A 12,716-nucleotide genomic window follows, 5' to 3' on the forward strand; every position below is an offset into this window, starting at 1 on the left:
TTGAGCAGAGCAGGGAGCACTGGGAACTTGCAGGAAATGAAGGGTTCTTATGAGATTGAGCAAGAGGCAGGCTGGAGGGCTGATTTGGCCCACAGTTTGAGGATACAGTCCTTCTTAAGGGGAAGGACTGGCCACAGTCAGGCAATAGATCACCACCCATCTTCAAGTGTTGTCTTCCAGGACTCTAGCCCACGGGGGAGTGACAGTCATACTCAGGGTGCTTCCCTCCCGAGTGAAGCAGCTTTAAAAAACACCCTCATACACACACCAAGATGCGCGTTTCCTAGGTGATTCTAATCCAGTGAAATTGACAGCACAGACGAACTATCACAAAGCTGGGGTGAGTACCTAGAATAGACTAGAGGAACTGAAGATGTACACTACAGATGAAAGACAACTTGAGCTCCTTTAATTGTCCAAATTCTTCTGAGAACAGAAGCTAAAATCCCAACAGTATTATTTATTGGGCACATGTCTATGACAGCCAAAGGGAAGCAGAAACAAAGGAGACATGTTTCCTATTGTTTCTCTAGCTGCCTGTAGCTCTCTGAGCAGATTCGTAAAATCTGAAGTATTGTGGTACCCCCTGATATGGAAATCCCCTTTCTTTCTTTCTTTCTTTCTTTCTTTCTTTCTTTCTTTCTTTCTTTCTTTCTTTCTTCCTTCCTTCCTTCCTTCCTTCCTTCCTTCCTTTCTCTCTCTCTCTCTTTTCTTCCTTCCTTCTTTCCTTCTTTCTTTTTTTCTTTCTTTCTTTTCTTCTTTCTTTCTTTTTCTTCCTTTCTTCCTTCCTTCCTTTCTTTTCTTTCATTCATTCATTCATTCATTCATTCATTCATTGGTTTTTCAAGATATAGGTATCTTTGTGTAACCTTGACTGTCTGGGAACTATCTCTGTAGAACAGGCTGGCCTTAAACTCAAAGAGATTTGCCTGCTTCTCCCTCCCAAGCAATGTTAAAAACTGCAGAACTAAGGAGCCCAACAAATGCTTCTGGGCAGTGGCAGTTCACAACACTGGGTGCTGGAGACAAGCAAGGTCAAGACCAGTCTCTTGTAAACAGTCTAGCAAGCTTCACCTCCCTCCTGCTCTCCATAAGAACACCCCTATTCCAGTCTCCCCATGGGACACCAGGCTGGTCTGACCACAAGTCAGCGGGTTCAGTTCGCACGGTTCGCTCTTCTGTACAATAACGTGGTGACTAGACCTCATGGGTGAGGCTGTAATGCATTGGTGTTTGACCTAACATCTTCTACCTATTGCTGCTGAAACAGGCAGAGAAACGTGACACCTCCCTGGGTAGCAGGGGTTTTCTTCCTGTGGCAGTGACAAGCCCAGACACATGGGCTGGGGAGGGGGCTGCCCTGGGACGGAGCTTTAGTTCAAACACAGTAATAGCTGTTTTGCAGCTGGTCGGCTTTAAGTCCTGGGGTGTAATGGCTGATTGTTAGGTTGACATACATGAAAAGCTTTGTCACCGGCCTAAGGAAGAACCAGAAGTAGAGTGTCTTTCATGAGCCCTTAGGATGAAAGATGTAAATGTCAAAAACAAAAACCATTTGATATCGGTGGCCACCATTTCACAGTCTGTTTAATGTGCGCTTCTTCCTGAGAGAGTATGGCAGCCAGATCCGTGAACTGCCTTTGATCTTGTTTCCACCCGGAGCTGTAAGTCCCGTTACCATCATGTTAGGAGATGGAAGGGCTGGTTTCTGGTCAGACTTGCAACTCACAGATTAAGAAGGTCTTTTTCTCTATGTGTGTTTCTTTGTCTCTGTCTTTCTGTCCCTCGGTCTTTCAATCTCTGTGTGTCTCTGTCTGTGTGTCTCTGTCTGTGTGTCTCTGTCTGTGTGTCTCTTTGTTTTCCTCCCTGTGTATGCATATCTAATTGTTTTTCTGTCTCTCCATCTTTCTGTGTGTCTGTCTCTCCATTTCTGCCTGTCTCTCTCTGTGTGTGTCTCTGTCCCTCTCCTCTCTCTCTCTCTCTCTCTCTCTCTCTCTCTCTCTCTCTCTCCCTCTCTCCTCTCTCTCTCTGTCTTTTGAGACATGGTCTCATATTCTTGGTCTCAGACTTTCAACCCACAATCCCAGGCATATCCTTTTGACTGTGACCCATTCTCATATTTACTATCCTTAAAACTCGTCGAAGTCTCCCCAATGTCTCTAGAACAGGAAGCCTGCTTGTTAGGACAGACAGTGCTCACCTCTACCCCATTACACTAAGTTACGTCCTGATGTTCTTAGAATGCCACACCCTTGCAATGCTGTTTCTTCTTTTGAAAACCATGCATCATCCCTTTTCCAAGAAACCATCCTCAACATGCTTCAAACTCTGTGGCTACCTAAGCACATCTTACATCCTAGTTAACTGACTTCTCAACTAAAGTGTGAGGTCTCAGAGGTCAGGGCTGAGATGCTGTGTTTTAATCCCCCTGTGCCAGGCACACACACACAGTAACAAGTGGATGTTTGCTTCCAGAATGGATACAAGGGGATGAAGGGTTTCAGCAGACTGCAAAGGTCTTGGGAGGGGCCTTTAGCAAGGGCACATTCCCTAGTTTCTGTTCAGTAGAACAGTCGCCGTGAAGCAGGTCTGTCTGCCCTTCTTGGCTAGCTTCCACATCCTTTGATTTAACCAACCATGGGTGGAAATTTTTCTGACAATGGGCACTGTGTCCTGACCTCTCTCCTGTCATCATTCCCTAAGCAGCATAGTTGAAGCAACTGTTTCACAAGGCTTACATTGTATTAGGCATTAAGAATCATTTAGAGAGAATTTCGACTACCCAGGAGGATAGTGCAAATTCTATGAAAATGCTATCTCATAGAAGGGCCCTGAATGCCAATTCTAATCAAATAATGAAAACAGACTGTGTAGTTCACCTTCATGAAAAAAAAAAAAAAAACAAAGCAATACCAGAAAGGTTCCTACAGTTTAAAAAGAGGAGAGAAGGGAAGTAGGGGAGAGGTGGGGCGAGAAGGGAAGAAGGGACCGGGTGAAAGGGAAGAGACACTCATAGTTTATTCTGAAGCTTGGTCTGTGGGTTAGGAAGAAAGAAGTGGGTGAAACACATTGAGTTCTATCCAGAAACAGTGTGTGAGCCTGACATGGTGGGGCACACCTGTAATCCCACCTCTGGGGTGGTAGAGGCTGGGGGTTGACAAGTTTAAGCCCATTCACAACTACTACGAGCACGTGTGAAGCCAGCCTAGGTTACTTGAGATCCCATCTTAAAGCAACGATAACCCAGACAACTTGTGTTTCCAATCTATTTCTAAAGAGGCTTGAGGGCATAGGAAAGCTGCATTGGGCAATGGAAACCAAGCCAAACCTAAGGTGAAGGGCCTGATTAATTAGTCAGTTCATTTCCCAACATCTCCCCCAACAATGCCTTTAGATGTTTCAGAAATGACTAAGCTTCATTATTCGCCTCTGATGAACTTGTGCGCCGTACAGGTATCGATGCTTGCATCGGAAAACATCACTTCTCTGCAGCTTCTTTCACTATGGAGAGATGGAGAGAGCTGGAGGGAGGACCAACGTGCCCTCCCAGGATGTGCGGAAGACAGCAGGTGCAGAGCTCGGCAGGTGGCCAGGCTTCCACTGCCTGGAGAACTTTTCCTTCCCCACTAAGCACGTAGTCTCTACTTGCTTCTCCCCAGATTGCTCATCAGCCAAGGCTGGGGATTTTGGCAGCCTGCAGCTGTGTTTAGTGGCGCTTTTGCCTTACCTACCACATCCTTTGAGGATCTCATTATGGGCCACTTGATCCACTTTAATGAATGCTCTGGCAGTTTTGGAGCTTGGGGCTATGCCTGCGTGCTCCAAACGGTGGTTATTGTCACCATCGTGGAGACTCTACATGACCTGTCTTCACCCATCATGGCCTATGTCCTTTCCATTGGATAGGGAAGCCAGCTGTGCGTTGCACAAGCAAAAGCACTGTAGGGACAAGCATTTAGCCTCCGAGTGTCGCAGTTCCTCCTTCCTCTATAACTTGCCATCCAGCCACTGGCCACCTCCAGCTACGCACTATTCATGTGCTCTTCTCACATCTGCCTCCTGGGCCAGCTAAATAAATACAGCACATCGCTTGGGAAACAAGCTTTACAAATTCCCTTGGTAAGATAGGGAAATATGATACATAAAGTAGAAAAACCCAAGGCTGCTTAGAACTAGCAAGCGGCGATATGTTTCTATCCATCCGATTTCAAAAAGGCACACAGAAACGGTAGTGCTTTTCCTTCGTGTGGCATCAAGGGCACGTTTGTTCTGTTCTCTGCATGTTTAAGGTTGTTTCTGCTATTCCCCGCCTTTTCCTTGCTGCTAAGGGACCAAGCCTGCTTCCACCTCCAGCCCTTCCCTCTGACACTCTCCCTTGAAACTGTGTTCTTTCAAGGATCTCTTGTATCCTGCATTCTGCTATAAAAAAGAAATCTCCTCAGACTGCTGTCTGTGATGGGGTTACTAGTGTTACACCTGCCTATCCCCCACACACTGGCAAGACACACGGCACAAAATTGCTTTGAGAAAATGGAAACCAGGACCAGCAAGATGGCTCAGTGTGTCAGGGTGCTTGCTGCCAAGTTCCGTCCCCAGGACATATAAGTACAAGGAAGGAATCCACTCCTAAAAATTGTCCTGACCGCCACACCTGTACTGTGGTACACACGTGCACGCATGTAGAAATAAATAAGTCTAATAGAACATGAAAAATGAACAGCCAGCATGAGATTGTAAAATCTGTGGAGAGGAGACACAAGCTGAGGGAAAGTTCTCCTGAGATGTGCCAATCTACAGATCTCACTAGCATACACAAGGTCCAGAATTCAGTCACACATCATAAGATATGCCGACAGATAAACAAACCAGGAGAACGTGGTCCCTAGCGGAAACGTGAACTCAGTCAGAAGAAACTGGCTCTCTGGTGGACCAGATGTGACACTTACAATGAAAGATTTTAAAATCAAACAATCTGTATGGTCCAGTAATTACAGCATCTTCATTAAAGCTACCAGTATGTGAATAGATAAACTAATTCCTATTAATTAAGAACGAGAGATGAAAGAGATGGGGGGTTGGGTTAACCCGAACCAGGGATATATGAAAAATCTTTTGGGGAACCTCATGTGGGATTCCCCTCTGTATGCTGTGAATATGTTTTATTGCCATTGGTTAATAAAGAAGCTGCTTTGGGTCTATTGCAGCACAGAATAGGGCAAGGCAGGAATCCCAAACAGAAAGAGGAGAAAAGAGTAGGCGGAGTCAGTGAGAAGCAGGAGTCAAAAGCCTGATGCTGGACACTGACCGGAACCTTAAGGGTAGGCCACAGCTACGTGGCAAAACACAGATTAATAGAAACTGGTTAATTTAAGATGGAAGAGCTAACTAGGAATATGCTAGAGACATTGGCCAAGCAGTGTTGCAATTAATCTACTTTCGGTCTGATTATTTGGGGTCTGGGTGGCCAGGAAATGAACAAACAATCTCCGCCAAAGAACCCACTTTTTTGTAAACTAACTAGAAAATACAATTACCTTTTAAGGCGTTTGAACAAAGGGACCCTGCATGGTGAGCAATGCTTTCCCCAGAAGACATGAATTTTTACACGAAAGTCTCAGGTCTAGACATGAGTTGATGGTCTGGGAGGCCTCAGAGGTGCCCCAAGCAACACAGGCTGTTGCCATTGCTCTTGGTTGCCTGCCATAACTTGGTTATATGTGCTGATATTTTGTTTGTGCTTTAACAAATAAAGCTCCAATCGCACTACAGTTATACCCATTGCTGAAGACACAAAGCGCTCCCGTAGCAGAGTGTAGGGAAATCAAGCTGGAACTGACCTAAAAGCCTCTTCCCTTCTGGCTGGTTTCCACACTGCTGGAGAGTGCTCACAGGCTACTGGGGGAGAAAGGACAATGGTTGTCTGACTCAGTGCTGGACCTCAGATGCCACAATACCAACCCCAGGTAAGATGACCACGGCTACTATAGTGGCATGAAGGATTGGGGTAACCAAGTCCTTTCTGATTGGATTCAGTCCTGCTCCACATGCAAACCTGGTCAGAAGCTCATGGCTTGTGATATATATGTATGTATGTATACATCTGCATACATACGTATATAGTCACTAACACGGATACTTTCCATATTTAAATTTTACAGTACATAAATGATACCACAATACAGTCAGTTTTAAATAGTAAACTTTAGAGAAGATAACTTTTAAGGGGAGGTCCCTGGAGATCTTAGTTTTTTTGAGTACTTTCTGTCTTTAATTTTCTCACTAGAACAAAAATTGATATAATGGACTAAGTATTTAATTTGATTTTTTGTTTTTGAGATAGGGTCTCATTATGTAGCCCAAGCTGTGGCCTAGGTTTGCTTGATCTTCTGCAACCCTCCTGTCTCAGACCCTAGAGAACTGGAATTAAAAATGTATGTGTCACATAACCCAGAAAATTGCTTTTTCTTCCCTCCATTGACTTTGTTGCTATTGTTGGTAATAGTTTTGGTTATTACAGACAGCATCTTGCTACACAGTCCAGGCCTCAGCCTCCAAAGTGCTGGAATTACAGGTATCTGCTACCATACCTGGTTCAGGGCGTGACTTCCACGTGGACAAGGCTTTGACTTGTTACACTTGTTCTAATAATAGTAAGTGCCTGTCATTTACACGTTGCTCAGTAAATATCACATGAACAAAATGAATAAAGTCATAAACGATGAATGATTTCTTTACTACCGTGACGTGCCAAATTGAGTGTATTCTCTAGAGTTACAGAATATTCACTCATACGTTGTAAATTTAGGACACCAATTTTTGCCTAATTCAAAGGGGCCAGGGACGAGTAAAATGATGGCACACAGAGATAAGGATGTGGGACAGTGTTGACTAGCTTTGTTAGATGCTTCAGCTGGGCTCTGACTTGAACACAGATAGGAGGGTGCTGGAGAGAAAGAGTAACAGAGAGAAGTTAAGCGGCAGGAGGTGGGGGGTGAGAACACTGACACCTCTCACTCAGCCACCATTGCCCCGGGTCCCCTCTGGGCTCTTGAAGGCAATTAATATGTTTAAATGCTCAAGTGTGTTATCTCTTGACACTTAAGCTATAAAAAGTGTGATAAGCCCTTGTAGTGCACACACTAGATTATAAAAGTGGCCTCCGAGTTAAGCATCTCATTTAGCATTAAATTCCAGACAGATGAAAAACAATCCACCTGGTCCACTCTCCTTGAAGCACAGCCTGCTGGAGATGTTTATCAGGGAGAGAGTGTGCCTTGGAGGTGAGGAGAAGTTCAGAAGCAGGAGGAGACAACAGTAACAGCCACCCACGGAGACGCACTTCTGTCCTGAGAGGCACACTCCTCTAGAGATAAAAGCAGCCCAGGTTTGAGGTGAGGGCACGTCTGTTCCAGGCAAACTGTTGGCAAAATGAGTCCAACCTTCAAGGTCACATGGGAGGCCCTGGTGTGGGTGGCCCTGCAAGATCCCACTGTTTCTGATCTCTACCTCACTTAGCGAACCCCCACTTCTGACATGCGAATCCACTCTACTTGAGACCAAGGTCTTGTCAGGCCATCCTCAGCTTCCATCTCCTCTGCCCTAGCATAAGTTATCAGCATCTCTGGCTCGTATTTCAGGTTTATCATTCAAAACACACACACACACACACACACACACACACACACACACCCCTCTCCTGGTGCTTGGGGGGGGGGGAAAGCTCAGTTAGGGAAGTGTTTTCTAAGGAAGCATGAGGACCCAGATCCCTGGCACTCACACAGAAAGCTAAACATGGTAGGACATGCTTCCTGTCCCAGGGCTGGAGAGGTGAATCTCAGGGAGCAGTTAGCCTAGCCTAATTGAGCCTCAGCTCCTAGCGAGGGGTCCCATCTCAGAAGACAAGATGGATGAGCCCTGCGCAACTACACCTGAGGTTGACTACTAGTCTCCACACCCGTGTGCATGCACACACAGTTACACATCCATTTACACTCACATGCACACACGCACACATGCAAACACACACACACACACACAATACACTTTCTTTCCTTCATTTTTTACTCGCTATTCTTTCCTAAATCCCCGCTCCTTCTCAGTAAAGATCCAGTGTTTAAGAAAACACCAGGAATTGAGACAGAGTGGGAGGAGGGGGAGTCCACATAGTTCTCATTCTAAGCCCTTTTGACTCCAGAGTTCTAAATGCCAGGAGCCAGCTCTTTCTGTACAAAAGGAATCTGGGGAATTCTCCCTGAAGTGGGGACGACAGGAGTGAGGATGGAGATAGGTTTTTTTTTTTTTTTTAAGGTCTTTATGTCTGGAGACTGAAAAGAGGCCTGAGAAGATGATCAGGGCAGGGAGCAGGGTCTGGGGCTGGGGGTGAGATTAATATTAACTCCAAGGTTCTGAGGGAAGAGAGAAGAAATCCAGTGTGGGGACATCTAAGACTTCCTAGGGAGGAGTCAGAGGGGGTGACAGGCAGGCAAGACAGGGTGATTCTTGCTTTCAACCCGAGCCAAGAAAACTGCACAGGGAGCGACATGCCGTTTGTGACTTGTGCTGACAGTCTGTCGTTACAGGGTTTCCAGTTATTCATGTACGAGGCTGTCTTGGTACTCAGGACAGCAGAGTGTGGTATAGAAAATTGGACACCAGGATAGCAGGTGTGAGCATGAGCATGGTATGTATATATGTATGTATACATGTGTGTGCTGCTTCTGAGGTCTTGCAGAGACCCCCTCCCCTTACCCACCTTAGCTCGTCATGTAGAGCCAGGGTATGCCTGCTGCCTTGTCTCAGCCACAGAGGTCTGTGGCTTCACTTCCGGGTGGATCTCAGATTGCCAAGACTGACATCATTTCAGTTGTCCTGTCTTCTGCTCTCGGGTTCCCAAGGAGGGATGATCATGACCTCTTTTGCGATCCCATAGAGACAGGGTGGAATTTTCCCTGAGTAGATCACACACACAGCACGTGTAATGGTTTTGAAATATCAACACAGCACGAAGCTAGTGCATCGGTGGGAAGTGTTTTTAGCTGAACTCAAAAAGCCACTGTAGGGAAATAGATGGATTGGGGACCACATCCGGGCTAATCTCCTACCATTGTCCCTGGCTTGTGCCCTGACATTTCCACTATTGCTCAAATGCAGCTTCAGCACCTGCTCTGTTTAGCTGGAGGCTCTGACCCTGCCCTTGCAGGAGTGCCAGGAGCTCTTTATCGAAAGTCTCTCTTACACAACAGCCACGTCCAACTTCCTCTAGAGCCTAATCTCGACTTGACACAATCTACTGTATCGAATGATTGCTTTGGCCTATTTATCTCTCCATCCTGAGAATGTGGAAACTTCTCAGTTAGTGCTCATCCAATGAGCAGACATACCTACTGGTGCAGGGTTTGTATCTTTTATGTTACAAGGAAGCAGGCTTTCTGCACTATGTACTGGGCTAGCCGATTCTCCCAGCCCTGCTGTTTTATATGATGATGGGGACAGTCTTGGTAACACAGAAGGACGGTGACCAGTGTTTGCCGTTAAGGACACACCCAACAGAGCAATGCTCTTTACTAAGGAAGTAAATATCTGAGGTGCACTTTCGTTGTGTGGTTATAAAAGGGCTCAGTGGCCCCCAGGTGAGTTCAAAGTCCTCTGTGTTTACTGAGAAGAATAAATCCTGTTATAATGGACACAGTAGAATTCACAAGGCTTGGATGTCTTGTTTGACCTATCTCCATAGAGATGGTCATCTGTTTCCAACTAGCTGGTCGCCCTTGGGGGAGGTGGGTGGACCGGAGGAGCCCTGCAGTGTCCAGACTAGTTTTTCAAGCCTATTTGACTTGCTTTGATTACTCAACCAGTCTGTCTGCTCAACCTGGCTGCTGTCTGTGGGTGGTGGGCCAGGGTTAACGCTCAGTAGCCTCCCAGCTCTCAGCTGCCCACATGGAGAGCATGAGTTCTCTTCCGTGTAGAGGCCTATGCTCAGGCAACATCAACCCGTGAAGAGTGGCCTAATAGCTGCAAGAGGAAGAGTCAGTCAGATGTCCCTGTTGTTGGTTCCTCTTTTCCTTGCCCTCATGCATCCCCATGGACCAGCTTTGCTCAGCCTGGTCTTGGTTTCTGCCCCATCTTTTCTTCCAAGTCAAGGCGCAGCTAAGGGCTCCTATGTTGCCACCAGAAGGGCCAAGGCTAGAAACCTTGAGGCGCAAGAATCAGCATACTGGGCCTCTCATGTTTTCTCCCAGCTACAACTTTGGAAATGAATATTGTTTCTTTCTGTGTAAGTATGGAATAGATATGCTCAGTCAAGGATGCTTCTTGGTTCAAGATTGACAGGTGTGTACAAAATGTGTACAAACTCATCTTAATATTCCAGGCTGGACGTATTATTTACCTAATAAATAATACATGAACTGGCAACTGAGTCTTCATGATCCAAGAACTCAAGGGTTCTATCATTTTGAGAAACACGAGTTAATTCCCATCTAGCCTTTTTGTTTGTTTATTTTTGGATTTTTTGGGTTTTTTTTTCTTTTTCAAGACAAGATTTCTCTGTGTAGCCCTGGCTGTCTTGTAACTCACTTTGTAGACCAGGCTGGCTTCAAACTCACATAGATCTACTGCCTCTGCCTCCCGAGTGCTGGGATTTAAGGTTTGGCCACCATGTTCAGCTTCATTTAGCCTTTTGTATCTCAAAAATCAAGAGATGTCAGGTGCCAGCCTGACCTCTAGAGGCCAGACTTAAGGGAAAGGGGCAAGCTGAACACTCAAGCACCAGTTATATCCTGAGCCCATGTACAAGGCTGACCCATATATACAATAGCTGATAATCTGGGCAGAACCCAAAGTAGTCCCTGGGGTCACCATTATTGTTACACAACTCGACATTTTGCAATTCTTGGCTCATTGAAACTGGGTTTTCCTCTTGGTTTAGTTTCTCTTTAAAATACCCTGGTTCCAAGTTGTAGACCTGGGCAACCCAAACAGAAGTGTCATCATCTGGCTTTGGCAACTTCCTCTGTGACTAATGGTGGGGATAGAAAGATGGGCTCAGCCGGGCGGTGGTGGCACACGCCTTTAATCCCAGCACTCGGGAGGCAGAGGCAAGCGGATCGCTGGGAGTTCGAGACCAGCCTGGTCTACAAGAGCTAGTTCCAGGACAGGCTCCAAAACCACAGAGAAACCCTGTCTCGAAAAACAAAACAAAACAAAACAAAAAAAAAAAAAAAAAAAAAAAAAAAAGAAAGAAAGAAAGATGGGCTCACAGGCCTCAGAGAAGCCTGCAGCCTGACATTTCTGCAGGATCTTTGGTCCTTTAGCAAGATTATTAGATTATTGACTTACTGAGATCCTATTGTGTGCCAGGTGACATAGTGGGTGATGAAAGGGGCATGACCAAGATGCCAAACAAGATCCTGTCACTCATCTTAGGAAGGAAGTAGTTCAAGAAGTAGTTGAGGCATCATAGGCCTTCATAGGAGAAATTAAATTCATCCCCTGCCCCCATCTTTCCAGAAATAAAATTGACAAATAGAATGTGTATATATTTAAGCTGTACAATTTGATGTAGGTCTATTTTGCAAAACAATTGCTGCTATCAAAGTTCATTAGAGTATCCACCACCTCACAGAGTCACCGTTTGCTTCTGAGGGATGGAGGCTTGAAAGGAAAGAAAAAGGCACAAAGGTAAAAAAATGTTCCAGAAAGAGTTCACTGTGTGTGCATACAAGGTAGTGATGAGAGGAACGGAGAGAAGGGGGGCAGCAGAGTGAGGTGGAAAACACCCTTAATGGGAGAGGGAGATGGCCTGGGTGGGGAGCCTGAAGCTATGCCTCATGGGACGGGAAGTAGCGAGAACCTCCAGGTTTCAGTGTGAAGCCTGAGGTAAGGAGTGGTGGGAAAGGAGGCCAGAGTGGCAAACAAGAGCCAATTAGCAATCTTGGGGCCTTTGCTAAGGGTTAGCAGCACCTGGTGCATTTCCGCCTCTGCTAATTTGACACACTGGACCTTTACGTTGAGCAAATAGCAGAGGCGGAAGGCCGCTCTGATCTCCCCAACTCTGAAGCAGGTCATGAACTTTCCTGTAGAGATGTTCTCCTTATACTTGGAAGAAACACCTTTATCTTGAAGACATGGGGCTTAAAAGAACACCAACAAACTTTGCCAAACCCTTCCCTAATACATCTACATTAGATCACACCCTTTGGTCCATCTGTGTGTCTCTTTGTGACTGTACCCCCTTTGTCAAACCAAGCATCAAAATGCACACACACACACACACACACACACACACACACACACCCTTGTAGCTTCAGATCTGCATTTCCTCTTGGGGGTTTCATGTCATGCATTTTATATCAAACAAACTTGCATGATTCTCTCTTCTGCCTTCTAATCCGGGGACCTCAACCACCAATTTTGCAATGAATAAGGAAATGGAACCTTTCTGATCCTACAATCCCAGGCAGAGAAGGAGCCTCTGGGGTTGGAAATAGCATAGATGTTGAGGGGACACTAGCTGAGTCGTATGACATCTTTAGGGGACCCATTGGCATAGTGCATTTTGCTCCAAGGAAGGTCCAGTTGTGAGAAACATGTGGGTGCAATTGGAGCCCAACACTGCCTCTATAAGAGGACAGTTGGGGCCTCTGCTCTTCCTCCAGCCATGCTGGGAGATCGTCAGTTGCTCTATGTCCTCAGCTTGCCTTTCCTTCCAGATTGAC

This window comes from Microtus ochrogaster, chromosome 16 (genome assembly GCF_000317375.1).
Source record: "Microtus ochrogaster isolate Prairie Vole_2 chromosome 16, MicOch1.0, whole genome shotgun sequence".
NCBI classification, from domain to species: domain Eukaryota; kingdom Metazoa; phylum Chordata; class Mammalia; order Rodentia; family Cricetidae; genus Microtus; species Microtus ochrogaster.